The sequence below is a fragment of the Chrysemys picta genome, chromosome 24 (assembly GCF_011386835.1).
Source record: "Chrysemys picta bellii isolate R12L10 chromosome 24, ASM1138683v2, whole genome shotgun sequence".
NCBI classification, from domain to species: Eukaryota; Metazoa; Chordata; order Testudines; family Emydidae; genus Chrysemys; species Chrysemys picta.
Window position 1 is genome coordinate 6,424,755 of NC_088814.1, and position 16,502 is coordinate 6,441,256.

At 48.1% G+C, this 16,502-nt stretch overlaps 1 long non-coding RNA gene and 1 other non-coding gene across 2 annotated transcripts; one reads left to right on the forward strand and one right to left on the reverse strand.

Annotated features, from left to right (window-relative positions):
- Positions 1-6,094: 6,094 nt before the first annotated feature.
- LOC135977314 (uncharacterized) lies at positions 6,095-11,886 on the reverse strand. Its single transcript, XR_010594751.1, has 2 exons — positions 10,844-11,886; positions 6,095-7,430 (listed from the first exon to the last, which is right to left on the reverse strand). It is a non-coding gene; the product is annotated as an uncharacterized LOC135977314 (long non-coding RNA).
- Positions 11,887-12,233: 347 nt separating this feature from the next.
- TRNAQ-UUG (transfer RNA glutamine (anticodon UUG)) lies at positions 12,234-12,305 on the forward strand. Its single transcript has one exon. It is a non-coding gene; the product is annotated as a tRNA-Gln (tRNA).
- Positions 12,306-16,502: the final 4,197 nt, after the last annotated feature.

Genomic DNA, 16,502 nt, shown 5'->3' on the forward strand with positions numbered 1-16,502 from the left:
TAGAAGACAGGGTTCTGTGCCCAGCACTGTCACTGACTTGCTTTGTGGCCTAGGGGCAAAAAAAAATAATAATAAAAAAAAATCCACTTCTCTGTGCCTCAGTTTACCCATCTGTGGAATGGGTATAATGATACCTACCTCACAGGGCTGTTGTGAGGATTAACAAATTACTCTTTTTCAAGCACTTTGCAATCCTCAGTGTCATATAGAGTGCAAAGTATTATTATTAGGAGGAACTAAAACAACACTCTAGTTTTGGGTTCACCTACCTAGTGCTATCATAATCTTGTCACGCCGTTCAGCAAGGGGCAAAAATGACTAAACCACCGTGCACAGTATTTCTCTCTTCTGAGCTCTGAACGCTTTCTTGGCAATTAAAAACACATGGCTATGGTTCAGTAGCTATGGCAGAGGATACACTCCTTTGCTGGCAGTGATCATTGCAACCTAACCAAATTGACATACTTGGAAGGTTTTTAAGGAGTTAAAATAGACTAAAAATCAGTGTAAATATTAAAAAGAAACTGCCTTTAAGCTACATTGTATGTTTCCTGGGCATTAGATTTTGGTTTTTTAGCAAGAAAAAAAAAACACAGTAAACATTAGTAATCTAGTACCAGAAAAGTCTTTTTTTAACGTTTAGCTCCAAATATTTTGATTATTTTTAGATTCTGGGGGAAAAAAATATCAGAAACGCAGACTTGGTATGAGACAGTTGAAGACTTTTTTTAAATTAATTTTTTTTTTTTTTTAAATTATAGGATCTGCTTTACTGTTCCCTTGAAATGGTACACACCTCATAGGCTTTTTTTATTTTTCTGGAACTTTCTTCTTTTTTTAAAGCATATAGTAACCGAGAGGTTTATTTTTTTTTCTTTTTTTTTTTTTTTTTTCTTTTGAATGAAATCGGTGCGATCCTGTGAAACACGTATGCTCCTGAGAGGGCACAGATAATGTTTTTGAAACTCTAATTCACTCTCTTCTCGAGACCGGTCTGGAAGGAATGAACAAATCGGTTGGCCTGTGAACATATCAGCAGTGCTACTGTTAATTTCAGCTGGGGTTTTGTTAGGGAATTGAGGGCCAAAATGGTCAGAAGCGACTTGCAATTTTTTAGATGCTGCAATTACTGGGTGTCCAAGCTGGGACATCTTAAAGGAGTCCCAGTTTTCAGAAGGCAGGAGCTCAGCCCTATCTTAAAATCTGGCCCTTTCCAGTGTCAAGGTGAGTGACTTTTGAAAATATTGTCCCGGATACCTAATTCCTTTGGAAATCCCAGCCTTAGGCTCTGTTCCAAAACCCATTGGCAGTCAACAAAGACTGCAGTGGGCTTCGGATCAGGCCCTTACAGTATTGTTTAGGAAGAAAGAAATTCACCGTGATTCGGCTGAATCGGACCTGCCGCCCCCCCCCCTTTTTTTTAAGTCATAGTTTGTAAAATACAGAGCGAATGAAATATGCGAGAGGCTCTCGAATCATTTTCTTCCTGAGAACATGCAGGTGCTGCAAGCTTGAAATTTACATGTACAAACTACCTCAAACCTTACAATAAGATTTGAATGATAGATGGGAGAGGATGGACGTATCCACCCTGCAGCTTTGCCCAGCCTCAGAAATAAGCCCTGAACAGAACCTTTCCTGAAAGCTCAGTGAAGGGTCTCCCTCCATCCTCCGCAGTGGTAGGTTTCCTGGAGGGAGAAGGAGTGGTTGGGCAGTTTATTACCCCTCCTGGTCAGTGTGGGATCTTCTTGTGGGTGGAGCAGGAGAATAGATGATGACTCCTCCTTTTCCACTATTGGCGTCTCGTTTCTAGGAGTCTGAGTAGGTGCTTTGGTGCAATGGGAGCCTCTCTGGAGGGCGATGATTATCCCGTCACCGTAAAATATAAGAGACCAGTCAATGTACATCAGATCCCGCCAACCTCATGGAGATTTTGCCCGCCCCCCCCCCCCCCGGGCACTCAAGAATCCAGTGCTGTGGCGGTTAAGACAAACCCAGCGGCTGATCCTTTAGCTCCTGCTGCATCAGAGGTAGGGCTGAGGCTCTCCTCTGAAGGAATACTATGAAGGAGGGAGAAGGTGCCACCCCTCCACTCCCTAGAAGAGACCTGGTAAGAGAAGGTGGAGTGGCCTGCTGAGTCAAAATGACACAGCAGGTTTGAGGGAGCCAGGGCCTGGGGAGAGTAGGACATCCTGGCCATGATGCCATGCGGGCCCCTGAGGTTCAGATAGACATCCGGGCGGAAGGGTGACAATCAGAACCCTTTAAAAGTCAGCCCATCCCTAATTTAAATATGCATTTGAACCCTGCTGCTTTATTGTACATTACAGAATTTTTAAAATATTTGTTCAAGATTAATACCTCTCGGACACGTGGTCTGTGTGTGACACGGCAGGAGCGGCGGCGGGCAAAGCTGGGCCGCTTTCGAAACTGGCCTGTGGGAGGGGAGAAAAAGCCCAACGCTGTCTCACCACAGAGGTGATCTCCCCATTCCCAAAGGCAGCGGGTAGGGTGTGAACTGTGCAGTGTACCAGTGAAAGGAGCGGTGATCTTCAACAGTGAATGATTAAAGAGATGGTGTCAGGTGAACCCAGGCTCACACTGTTGGTTTTATGACCCCAAAAAGCAATATTTGGCCAAACTAGAACTGTTTCCACAGATACTTCTTTACATTAATGATTCCAGTAGAAATTTGTATTTCGTCACCTGGAAACACCAGCAAGTGTGCCGGTGGGGAAGGAACTGAAAAATTAAATTAATTCTAAACAGCAGCCAAACAGACCACAGTGCATAAAGTAAATCATTAATGGAACACAAATTAGATTCTTAGCTAAAATCGCTTTAGATTTAACATACTGGGAAATTAATAGGACTAAACGGCCTATAAATCGGGGCAGAGCTGGTCTTTACAAAATTATTTAGTGTGTGTTAAAAGAGTTAAGGAAATTATGCTTTTTAAAGATGCACCCAATTCATCCCAAGATAAACTCCACTGGCTTTAAGGATGAATTTCTCCGCCCTTTAAAAAAATAAATAAAAATCTGACACTGTCCCTTTAATCAGATCTGTTCCAGTGAACTACAAAACCTTGATTAAACCCACTCCTCCCCCATGTGAAGCCCCCAGCTATTCCTTAAACACCCAGTGCCCATGGAGTACGTTAGCTTCACTGCATGTCAAACAAGGGGACATGACCTTATATATAACCAATTCATCTTTGTTTATCTACCTCTTAGTGACAATAGAATAAAATAGGTAGTGGCAACTCCACATGCTGTAGTGTAGAGGAAAAAATTACTCTCTTTTTCCAAAGAAAAAATGTTCTTTAAAAAAAAAAATAGAATTTATGGGTTTCTTTTCACTTTAATGTGTTCATTAGTTGTAAAAGTTCCAAACCTCCGCAGTGCTAAATTGTTCAGTTGTGACTAATTTTTTTTAAATGCTCAATATTCCATTACTTTTTTTTTTCTTTTTAACTTTGATATTTACTTCTGTCAGCCGTACAACTTCTCTCAGCTCCTCTGTCTCAGCGGACGCTTTGTTCGTGTGATGACTGGTCACTTTCACATAGACTGGCATTCAATTGCCATTTAGCCCATATTGATTTTTGCAGCACCTTTGCACCCCAGATGGTATCCCTTTAAAGTGGGGAAGTATTTTTAGGTGGTGTGAAATCTGGATGATTCGCTTTTACCAGTGGTCAGCGTGGGTTAACGATAAAGCAATCAGGGCTGGATTATAAGAGTAACAACCAAACAGGAATGGCTTGTGTGACTAAAGTGACGTCTTACATGATCGTCTGAAGCTTAGGACAGTTCAATACACAGATGTGCAGATAGAGAGGTAGAACTAATCCATATTGCAGTTATCCTGGTTTTGAATCCCCAGTCAGCTGCCATGTTGTTCTGTACTCCCTCATGCCTGATATTGGGGGACACGGGGAATAGCTAGTCCACCTGATTGATTTCTTCAAACAAGTGTGTGCTGCTTTCCCCCTGCACCCCAGTCACCGATCCAATGCAATTTCAGACTATTCATCGAAAAGTTGTACTTGACTGTAATGATATTTTTCCTCCCTTCGGTTGATTGTTTATTTTCTCTCTACTCCCCCTTCCCCTTCTGCTCCATGTTCTTTACCTTGTACTTTTGTGAGGCAGGTTAGTTGGCTCAGATCTGGAGTTGTGATTGTGGATGGACGCGGGCTCCATTTTTCTTCCAGCTAGGTTTTGCCACAAACCGCTTTACTCCACTGTTTCATTTTTAAAAATAAAGCAAAAAAAAAAAAAAATTATACTGCACCTGTGTGTTTATCTCCATTCTTAGGAGAAACAAAGAGGTCAGCGATGCTGAGGAGTGGATGGGTGGGTGCTGAGAGGATTCAAGGCATGGACGTAACAGATCTGCATGCCTCACACCACCACAGATGCCTCACTGGAGACTCTGCAGTATACTCGCGGTTATCTGAACAGCATGGAGGACTCGGATTTGATTTGGCCCATCGGGAATTGGGATAATTGAGAGGGCAGGAGTCATTCAGCAGCCTTCCACATGGCGGCCTCCTTGCAGTCTAGGCCAGGGGTCTCTGCTCTGCCCTGCTCACTCACTCCCATGACACTGGTGCTGTAGGGGGTTCCTGATCCCTGCAGGCGAAGATGCAGGACAGAGCAGAACCCCCTGGCCAGTACTCTGCCGCCCCAGGCCTGCAGCCTTCCCTGCACCATGCGCCTGCAAGGATCGGCCCCGCTCACTCGCTCCCGTGACAGCAGGGCTGCGGAGGATCCCTGCACTGTGGCAGGAGCCATTCACCAGCAACGTGGCCTCCCTCACAGCTGCATCCTCCTCTGAGGCCTGCCCAGGGGTCTCTTCTCTATTATCCGCACCTCTGGATTTTCCTTGTCCCCCCACATGAGGTACATGAGAGATGAGGAAGGGGTTTAGATAATGCAGAGGTTCAGATCACAGGGTTTTGGGAGCAAACACTCTCAGAACAAAGGCTTAGCAGAGACTTGCCTGGGCAGTGTCTCGCACCCTAAAGGGCCAGTCAAAGCTGGGACTTCCAGGTGCTACTGCAGTACAAAGAGAGAAGTGGTTAGTGATTTTGAGGGCCTGCTGTGGAAGGCATCTTCAAGGGCCCTGGTTTTCAGAAAGCGCTGAGCACCCACTCTCTAAAAAGTAGGCACTTCAGAAATGGAGCCTCCCCTGGGTCACCCAAAGGTTACTTTGCCTTCCAAGTATCAGAGGGGTAGCCGTGTTAGTCTGAATCTGTGAAAAGCAACAGAGGGTCCTGTGGCACCTTTGAGACTAACAGAAGTATTGGGAGCATAAGCTTTCGTGGGGAGTGAGGTTCTTACCCACGAAAGCTTATGCTCCCAATACTTCTCTTAGTCTCAAAGGTGCCACAGGACCCTCTGTTGCTTTGCCTTCCAAGAACATTAGTGCTGGCAAAAATTCAGACACTCATGGTCACCGAAGCTCTCACTCAGTAACATTGCCTTTCTCCCACCCCTGTCTCCTCCACCTAGATTGTAAGCTCCGTAGGCAGATATGGTCTCACACCATGCATCTGTACAGAGTCTAGCAAAATGAGGCCCTAAATCTGTGATCTCGGTTGGAGCTTCGAGGTGCGCCAGTAATAAAGTGAATCCGAGGGACTGACTGTGGCAGCTAATCAAGTTTAAAAACTGGAGCAAGTAGGTACAGGATTCCTCCCTATCCATATGAACTTAGTGCTTTGTATTTTGCTGCCACAACTAAAGCTGTCTATAGAATCATGAGGTATCATTATGCACCTCAACTGTATTGCACACCTGGACTCTCTGACAGCAGTAAGGGCTGGCTTTCAAGCTGGGCCCTTTTCTTTTTGTGGTAGCTTTTAAAACACCCACCTTAAATATTTTTAAGAACAACACTGCAGCATTGAGAATACACAATCTCTTACCTAATTATAAAAGAATAGTAAATGTACTAGAAAATCCCTTTAATCACCATGATGTAGAAAGCTCTCAGTGTCACCTCCGGGGGACACAGAGCACTAAGAATTTCAGCTCTTGCATGAATGGATAGAAGTAGAACCACAAGGAAAATTCTCAACTCAAATAAGGTATTTTAATTATCCACATCACAGTAGTGTAAAGGAACCCCGATCAAGGTAGGTGCTGTCCAATAACAACAGAGATAGCCCCTGCCCCAGTGAGCTCACAGGCTACAAGACACCCAGAGAGGAGCTAACAAAACAGCTGAGCAAAAATCAAAGCTAGGTCATTTGCCTAACCAACGTCAGAACATTTCATACCAAGGCCAAGTTCTCTCATCTCGTCGGAAGTACGGGGCCCTGATGCGCAAGACCCGTGGTCTGCTTGTGGCATTTACTTCTTGGTTGAGATTAGCATCCAGGTCCCACCACTGTGGTAATGGTGGGTTTTTTTGATGATGTGGTTAGCTGCCCACTAGGAACTGAACTCCACCATTTCACATAGGCCACGAGCTCGCAGATGAAAAGAACTCGGGTCATGTGAACATGGATTGCATTCAGGCAGGACAATTAGGAGAGTTTGCATTTTCCTCCTCCTAAGTGAAAGCTTCTTAGCTAAGCCAGGTTTCCAACATCCCCACTCTGGTCTTTAAGTAAGGAGTAACTATAAGAAATTCTCAACAGATATTGCATAGGTAACATACTAACGCCATTTAGGATAAACCAAGCTCTTCAGTCTAAACATGAAAATCATTGTGCTTCTGGCACTCGACTTGAGAACACACATTCCAGTTACTCCTCCAAGAAGGACGTCAGACAGTCTGTGCATCCCTGATAATCCATTCAAATGCAGGGAGGATGTGGAGTGCTACCAGATCAAACCAGTAGGAATTCCGCCCCACCCACCTTCACTCTGCACTGGCTGGAAAGGACACAGTGCAAGGCCATGAAGAATCTTGCTCAGTATTAACCAAGCGGCCTCACCCTATGAGGAAACACCATTGCAAGGCCTGTAGCAGGACCCGAGTGCAGATAACACACTTGACTGCGTTGCCATTTCAAGTTTCGGCCAAGAGATTCCAGAATCCCAAATTCAGCCCATTCAAAAGTTTTTATAGAAAGGTAGGTGCAAAAGAAAGGCATCCAGTGTGGCACAAATAAGGCAATTAGGCGGAAACCCAGAGTGTACTCCTGCCATGGGCATCAGGGAGGTTACAGTAGGAATTGCACACAGCAGGATAAAAGGGTTATCTTCTTGAGTAGCATTTCAGCTGGTTTTTGAAGTAGTGCAAAGATAGCTTAAATTGGACCTGTGCTTGGGTGTTGGTCCGGAACCTTTTATATTGGTCTTCTACCTTAGTCAGGTTGGGATCAGATGCGGGATTATGTGCTCGGTGACCGATAGAAACATCAGTGCAGGAACCGACAAGCAAGATGCCCAGTCCATCCACGAAAAATTCTGGGGAGGGGAAAAAAAATTGAAAAGCAAAGATAAGCGACCCTGCATTTCCCGAAGAATGGCTGTGAAACTATTTTACAAGGCTCTGTATGGTCCACTCGGGATTGAATCACTTCTCCCCGTAAAGGAATTGAACCATGGGTCCTCTGGGTCTAAAACCAAGCTGCTACGGCTTGAGCTAGAGAACCAGGTCCATTCACTTGTGGACATTAGTGGGTATGTGTACACTGCAGTCAAGCTGTGACAGCAGCATGGAAAGCCAAACCTGTGCTAGCGTGGTTAGAAATAGCAGCATTAGATGCAGCATCTGAAGAAGTGAGGTTCTTACCCACGAAAGCTTATGCTCCCAGTACTTCTGTTAGTCTTAAAGGTGCCACAGGACCCTCTGTTGCTTTTTACATAAAGTGAGGTATTTTTGAGAATATCTTACTTTCAAGTTTTTTTATTGGCAGAAATACAGGCAATCAGAGAATACAAAATTACTTCTGCATTTACTCTTCTTGATCAACAAGGAAGAAAGATGTTTAAATGTATCTATGATTGCGACCTTCCTGGGATTTATTGGATTCCTTCGCATTGAGTTCCTCTTCTCTATTTTTAGTACCCTTTATTCTGAGGCATTATGGTAATTTTTCTTTTTGGGACAAGGAAGTGGCTGTGTTTAAACACTGAAGCAGCGGTAGTTTCTTCTCCCCTCTGCCCCCTCGCATCATTCAATATAGCTAAGAGATGTGTGCGCCTTTAACACACACAGACACACAACAACAAGCCACAATCAAACCTGCAGTAAGATCTCAGAATCGACTGGCGGCTAAATACCCTGGCTATGTAGGAAGCCCAGAAATAAGGAGAGATCCATTCCCAGAACATGCTGATTCTAACCAACCAAACACGCCCGAGGACCATGAGCTCCCCACAAGTAACCAATTGCACTAATCTGAGCGATATGGCAAAGAGAGCTATTCAGCCCTCCCAGAAACTCACATCCCTAGTACACAGGTACCCAATATCATCTTATCTCCAGGTATTCAGTGTCTACAGCCCACCCTCTTAACAAGTGCAATAACTGCAGACCTACCTGAGAAACAAAGTAGCAAACACATCTTTACCCTGAAGACGCTTATAAACAAAACCACCTAAAATGAGCTAGGGGGAGAATATTTACCTGCTCTGTGGACTTTTTTAAAAAGCAATTGCTTTAGCGTGGCACAAAACTAGAAACCTGGAACTGCGGCCAAGTCAAATTGTTGGTGAAAAAACATAAAATGTCATTCAATTATGTGTCGGTCTATTAAAATCAGGATAAGGACAAACCTCACAACGTCTAAGTCAAAAGGAGAAGCGTTGTCCGTTTCAATATAGACAGCGACAACCCAGCAATGCTACTGGAAATGTCCCCAATTCTGAGATTTTCAGCCAAACTACTCAAAAGGTAAAAAACTTCCTCTGTGGGGAATGGCACAGCTGTACCGTCACCCGATGCAAAATTCTCTCCATGAGAACAAACACCTACTAAAAATATACTGCAAACAAACTACTGGTCAGCTTAAAAGGACATAAATATTGATCTTTTAAAAAAATAACTGCAAACGAAGCTAAATAAATTTTCTTTTGGAAATGCAGAAAGAGAACACACACTGAACTGTATAGATACAGGCCCCGTAAGAGATGCAACTCGGAACACCAGTGCCAGAAAGAAACCACTAGATAAATACAATTCACCAGTAAAACAACTTGTTAAATTATTTTTAACAGTATAATCCAGCTCATCCTTCTATGCAGGAGCAAAGTCTGTGGGCCAGTTTTAGCTAATAATTGCTCCGGTTTGGATCAAATCATAGTTGTCAGCAGAGGCAGTAGGAACTCTGCCTATAGAGGTTTGGTTTGGTTTTATTCTTTCAGCTAACAGTTATCTGTCACTGCCATACGAATCAGGGCAGCGTATACCCCCTCCGACCAAGCTCACGTGCACCATGGAGAGGTTTTCCTCCCATGAAAGGCAGCATCGTCTAGCAGGTAGGATACTGGTGCGGGAGTCAGGAGAGGTGGGTTCTGTTTCCAGCTCCGTCACTGGCCTGCTGCGTGACCTTAAGCAAGTCCCTTCATCCCTCTGTGCCTCTATTTATTTACCCATCCAGCCTTTGGTCTGGTTGGTCTTCTTAGACCAGCAGTTCTCAAACTGTCGGTCGGGACCCGACTTTAATGGGGTTGCCAGGACTGGCTTAGACTCGCTGGGGCCCAGGGCCGAAGCCAAAGGCCAAGTCCCACCACCGTGGGCTGATGCCAAAGCCCAAGGGCAGGGCTCAGGGCCGTCTTTAGGATTTATGGGGCCCTAGGCAGTATTATTAAACTGGTGCCCCTATGCCTGACTTACTCTTAGTAACACAAACATAAGCTTAGAGTATTGGAAAACTTCCTCCTCCACCCCCCGTGCTCCCCAAAGTCCCATGCCCACTTCTACCCCCCGCCCCCAAGCTTGGCTCCCCCCTCTCTTCCCAGACTCCGGGTACCCTCCGGCTCTGTTCCTAGCCTTACCTGACCCTCCCCCCCCGGCCAAATTCCCCAGCACAGTTCCTCCTCTGCCCCCCGCACTCCCCAAAGTCCCACGCCCACCCCCTCTCGTCCCAGACTCCGGGTATTCCCCCACCCCACTCTGTTCCCAGCCTCGCCTGCCCCAGCTCCCCCTATTTACTTACATGCAAACTTCCAAGCGCTCCTGCTGAGGGGAGGGGAGGGGAGGGAAGGGGCCAGGGCATCTGCTCGGGGAGAAACCTGCGGGCCCAGCACTGGGGAGGGGCTGGAGCGGCGTCTACGCAGCAGCCCGCGAGGTTGGTGCCCCAAATTTTTGGGTGCCCTACGCAGTCGCATATGCCTAAGGACGGCCCTGCCGGGGCTGAATCTCTCAGGTTTTGGCTTTGGCACCCCTGCCCCGGACAGTGGGGCTCGGGCGTTGGCCTCCCCACCCAGTGCAGCAGGGCTCGGGCGGGCTGAGGCTTTGGTCCTCGCTCCTGGGGTCGTGTTGTCAGAAGGGGGTCGAGATGCAATGAAGTTTGAGAACCGGTCTTAGCCCAGTGGTTTTCAAACTTTTTTTCTGGCAACCCAGTTGAAGAAAATTTTTGATGCCTGTGACCCAATGGAGTTGGGGTGTGGGAGGGGCTCAGGGCTGGGGCAGAGGGTTGGGGTGCAGGAGTGAGGGCTGCTGGGTGGGGCTGGGAATGAGGGGTTCAGGGCATGGGAGGGGGCTCTGGACTAGGGCATGGGGTTGGGGTGTGGGAAGGGGTCAGAGCTCTGGGCTGGGGGTGCAGGCTCTGGGGTGGGGCTGGAGATGAGGGGTTTGGGGTGCAGGAAGGGGCTCTGGGTTTGGGGGGGCTCAGGGCTGGGGATTGGGGCGCGGGGTTGGGGAGCAGGCTTACCTCGGGCGGCTCCCGGTCAGTGGCGCAGCGGGGGTGCTAAGGCAGGCTTCCTGCCTGTCCTGGCGCCACGGACCGCGCTGCGCCCCAGAAGTGGCCAGCAGCAAGGCCGGCTCCTAAGCGGAGGCATCTGGAACTGGTGCTCAGGGCGGGGGCAGTGCGCAGAACCCCGTGGCCCCCGCCCCGGCCTAGGAGCCAGATCTGCTGCTGGCCACTTCCGGGCCGCAGACCAGTGTTAGAACAGATAGGAATTATCCTGCCTTAGCCGGGCAGCACCACCGACAGGCCCGGTCGGCGATGTTGACTAGAGCCGCTGTGACCCAGTGCCTTATGTTTCGTAACCCAGTACTGGGTCGCGACCTGCAGTTTGGGAAGCAGAGTATCTCAGCTGTGCTGCAGCCTGGGGCCCCGAGAGAAGAGTTTATAACGCTGAGGGTGAGAATGCACCTTTCTCTCCCTTTATAATACTGCAAACGGTCTTCCACAGTCATGGTCTCAACCACTCTTGCTTGCAAGAGTGTTATTGCAGCATATTAGTTCCCAACAAGTGTTTGCACCGAAAGCAAAAATCTCTTTTCGGATCTACAGGCTGCAACTCAACTCTGCTACCTGCTCTCTGGCTATGATAGGTTCATGTCCTGAGCGCAGATCAGAGCCGGGATGGGAGAAGAGAATTTCATCCATGGAGACCACAGCTGTTTTCCTGTCCATAAAACCAAACCAAACCAACACACACTTCAGTGCTCTATAGCCATGGTTGCAACATTGCAGCTTGCACCAGGGATGGTGCAGCAGCAGGGACCAGTGCTTTTTAAATAAGTGTTTCCACAGATCAAAATCCTCCTCTTGGTAAAGGTTCAACTGTCTCCAAAACAGGGGTGGAGGGAGGACTAGAAGAGAATGCACAAGTCCTCACAAACGCTGGGGTGGGGGTCCCATCTGCCTTTTCTCATGTCTGCAGCTTGGCCTTCTGGGGGTTACAATTAAAGCCTAATCCCCCAGGGTTCACATTCTGCTGTCCAAGGGCGAGAGAGCCCAGCATGGTTCAAGTGCAGAAGTAGCCCCTCCTGCTGCACGCCCCGGGAAGCGTCTCGGGTCCAGCTAGCCCTAGTATCACCCCAGCTTGCAAGCCTGCAAAGGCAGCATGTGGCTTGCAGAGTCTTGCTGCAGCATTTAATCAGGGACTTTCTGCGGGGAGCAAACTACCCTCTGTAGGGTGCATGGTGCAGCCACGCTGGGCTCTGCCTGGTTCCCACAGGACTGAGTGGGGGAGCGGCTCTCGCGTGGCGGGGGAGAGGATGCTGCGGGGAAAGGGGCAGGAAGGAAGGGTGTTTTTCCTGCAAGGCGGCTGGTCATGGCTGAGGAAGGTTTCCAGGCACTGTGCTAGGCAGCTGGTCCCATGGTGTAATGGTTAGCACTCTGGACTTTGAATCCAGCGATCCGAGTTCAAATCTCGGTGGGACCTCTAGGGACTTTTTGCCACCGAGGCCTTACTAAATTCACAGGCAGAGCGGAGTCGCGGGCTAGGCGGGAGGAGGCGAGCCCCAAACGCTCCCCCCGGCTAATATCAAAGGAGGCGGGGGCTAAGCTGGGACTCCATTTTGTGTCTAGGGAGCAAAGGGTAGCGAGGGCAGGTTCGTGCGCATGCGCGGGGAAATGGGGGACCGAAGAAATCCGAGTGACGCCGAAGGGCCTGGCCCCGCCCTCCCTAGCGCAGATTGGCTGAGTGAGGGCGTGCGCCCGCCTGCCCCGCCCTGCTATTGGCTGGCCAGCGATGCCCTTCCTCGCATTGGCTACCCGCTGGGTCTTGGGGCTGCCGGGTTCGGAGCCGCAGCCTCTTCCCGCCCTCGCCTCGCTTTGGACCCCGGGCGTCCCTCACCACCCCCCCCCCCCGCCCGTCACGCGGGCTCGGCTGCGAGCCCCCCCCCCGCCCGTCACACGGGCTCCTTGGCATCCCCGGGGGTACCGCGCTGGCCTGGCCTTTGGGAGACCTGAGTGCTGGTCCCAGCTTGGCCATTGGCCTCCTGGGAGACCTGGCACAGTCCCTGTCCTGCTCTGTGCCTCAGTTTCCCCTCCCCATTGGGTCTAACTCGGGGGGGGGGCTTCCCATTGGGCCCTCTCACCCCCCTGCTGTACTCCCAGGGCCTGGTTTTTTAGAGGTGTTGCCCACAGGACCGGCTCTAGGCGCCAGCAAACCAAGCATGGGCTTGGGGCGGCACCATTTCAAGGGCCGCATTCTGGGCAGGACCGGCTCTAGGCACCAGCTTACCAAGCACGGGCTTGGGGCGGCCACACCAGAGAGGGGCGGCACGTCCGGCTCTTCGGCGGCAATTCGGCAGTGGGTCCTTCACTCCAGCTCGGAGCGAAGGACCTCCTGCCGAAGTGCCACAGATCGTGATCGCAGCTTTTTTGTTTGTTTTTTGGTTTTTTTGGGTGGCCGCTTGGGGCGGTAAAAACCCTGGAGCCGGCCCTGATTCTGGGTGTTCTTGGAGAGGGTTTTTTTCGCTTGGGGCGGCAAAAAACCTAGCGCTGGCCCTGGTTGACCACCACTGACGTGGACCGGAGTGATGGACGCGCTGCGCTCCTAATAAGCAGGCCTTAACTAACTTGCCTCTTTTAACCAGGTGTTTGTCACGGCTGGCTGACGCAGTGGCTTTGAAAGACGGCAACTTCTCAAAGCACAGGTTCTTCAAATCCCGGAGTCAACTCAGCCCTTCATCCTTCGATTCACTGCTGTCCAGTCAGGAGTAGGTCCTTCAGGATATGATCTGCACAGACTCTGAAGACCCCAGTGTTATTTCTTATGACTGGTTTGCCCCCGCAGTTTCCTCTCCCCCAATGCTAGGTCTGCTGTGTGCCATGGGCAGCTGCATTTCCGGAGTGCCGTGTGCCTTTAGAATGAGAGATGCTAGCAAATTTTAAAATGTGTCATGTAGATTTCAGAATGATTTTTAAGGGCCATTGATGTGTGGGAAAGGGAAAAGTTGTGTAGCAAGAGAAAGGACGCTATTTGTAAAGAGACTGTAACATTTTGTCAGTTGCCATCCTGACGTTGCATACAAATGAAATGTTGGAGTACTTCAGTAGCTCTCCTGGTATTTCAAACCAAGATTGCTCTGACTAATTACAGTGAAGGCTTCCTAGTCTAGGGTGAGAGAACTGGTTCTCTCTTTCCTGGCACCTGAATAGATGATACTACCACCAGATGGCAGACTGATCACAGGTGGAGATTTGACTGCTTTTGTGACTCTTGTTGTCTGTCAGCTGCTGAAATAAGGATTGAGTGAGACCACTGCCTGTCTTTTGTCTATGACAGTGGTTCCCAAACTTTAACAACCTCTGAATCCCTTTCAATAAAATGCCAAGCCTCATGAACCTCCTCCTAAAAATGAATATTTCCAGGGATTTTCTCCTTTACCTGAGTAAAAGTTATAAAAGCAGTGATCTTGGAAATATAAAATTTGTTATTATGACATGCTTATTACACACTATTTATTATTAATTAATAGTTATAATTACAGTATTTTTAGTACATTATGAAAATGGCAACACTCTTCCAAGATTTCACTTTTGTAGCTTGTATCACTTTGAATAAGCCTGTTATAAGACAAGGCTCCTATGTTTCATCAAGGAGTATCAGATGTGAAACAGCATGACGATATATAAGAAGCCAACTCAAAGAGTTCCTCCTACACAAGTAGTCAGGTCTTGAGCAGTCCAGGCAAACAACGCACGTTACAACAAAGCTTAAACTTGTTCTTCATAATAATTTTTAAAATAATACTAGCTGCCTATTTAATTTTAAAAAACAGCAAAAAAGATCCACCTCCCTTTCCATTTCTTATAAGGAGTCTTGAAGTTTAAATCTCCTCACTGTGATAGATATGCTTGCTTTGATCTGTGTAGCTCTTGGAAGTCCAGGGGCTCCGGGCTGCTGGCCCCGGGGTCCCAAGGGACAGCTCTGTCTGCCATTAGGGAATTTTTTTCCCAAGAACCCCCTGTAACATTTCACGAACACCCATGGGTTCACAAACCCCAGTTTGGGAACCACTGGTCTATGACCACCTACCTGTTGAGAGGGCATCACCTTTCCTTTCTCCACTTGTTTGCAGCTGGTTCTGGGGAGCGTCTCTGAATTGCAATATCTGTGTCAATGTTCAAACAGCTGTTGCTTCATCCTGTGAGTCTGAAAATGGGGGCAAAATGCAGACTGAGGAATGAAGATTTGCCCCCAAATGGGGCTGAGACCAGGGGAATTAGCTGATTTGGGAATATGGCAGGCAAAAAAACTGAAAACACTAAATTACCTGATGGAGACACTTACTAGGATGTTAATTGCTCTAAGGCCTAGTCTTCACTTACCAGCTGGTCCGGCGGCACGCCATCGATGTTCTGGGATCGATTTATCGCGTCTGGTTAAGACGCGATAAATCGATCCCGGATCGATCCCGGAAGTGCTCACAGTCGGCGCCGGTACTCCAGCTCGCCGAGAGGAGTACGCGGCGTCGACGGGGGGAGACTTCCGGCCGCGTCTGGACCGCGGTAAGTTCGGACTAAGGTACTTCAAATTCAGCTACGTTATTAACGTAGCTGAATTTGCGTACCTTAGTCCGAAGTCCGGACTAAGTGGGGACCAGGCCTTACTTTGCTCTTTGCTCTTACTAGGATGTTAATTTCCAAGTACGAACCTGCAACAGTTTGCCACTTACAATGTGGTTCTATTGCAGAAGGTGGCTAGGTAAAAATGCCCCCCTTAGTCAGCAGATCTATGCTGCACACCCTCCAACTTTAGTGGCAAAAATAAGATTCTACTTCTCTTAGCTCAGCTGAAACAACACAGCAAAGAGATTGAGCCGGGTTGTCATCATTAACAGAATTTTTAACTAAGTTGTAATTGTGGGGCCAAACTCTGCCTTGTTATACCAGTGCTGCTCCCCCCCCCCCCCCCCCCCGGAGATAACGGAGCTACCTGAGTGTAGGTGAGTGCAGGATGTAAAGACAACAACATTACACACGTGAGGGCAGAATCTGACTTGCTGTTACTGGTGATGATGTAGGTCAGAAATAACCCAGCTTGATTCTCAGATCCCAAGGCAGGTTTGGAGACTGGCCACTGTTGGTAAGAGGAACAAACTTAATTTGGAGTCACTGAGAGAAGATAAACATGAAGGCCTGGGGTAACATGTCTGCAGAATCGCTTTTCAGATTAGAGCTCCACTCTTCATTTGTGCATCTTTTAAAGGGAGACTTGCAGGTTGTAGAGGGGGAGCTATATTGCACCATTCGCTTTTAAGCAGAAGTCTCCGTGGAAGAGAGAGAGCCGATCTGCCTAAAACCAGATGGTATAGTTGACCTGCTTGGGTCATTAGTGGGATTTAAATCTGGGACCTTCAGATCTAAAAGCATGACTCCTCTCTTTGAACTAAAGGACTAAATCACCTAGGTGGAAATAGTATTTTTGTAAACATTTTGTATGCACAAGGCACTATAGCAGAGCGAATGCCCACATTCTTTTAGAATGGGTTACACAGGCATTGTAGGACACTGGACTCTTTTTTTAGGAACCTTCATATTGGCACAAACAAGGTTTATTTCCCTCAATTTTCTGCAAAAATATAGCTATGTAGCAGCCTGAATCATAATGGTCATGGCTACAAGCAGG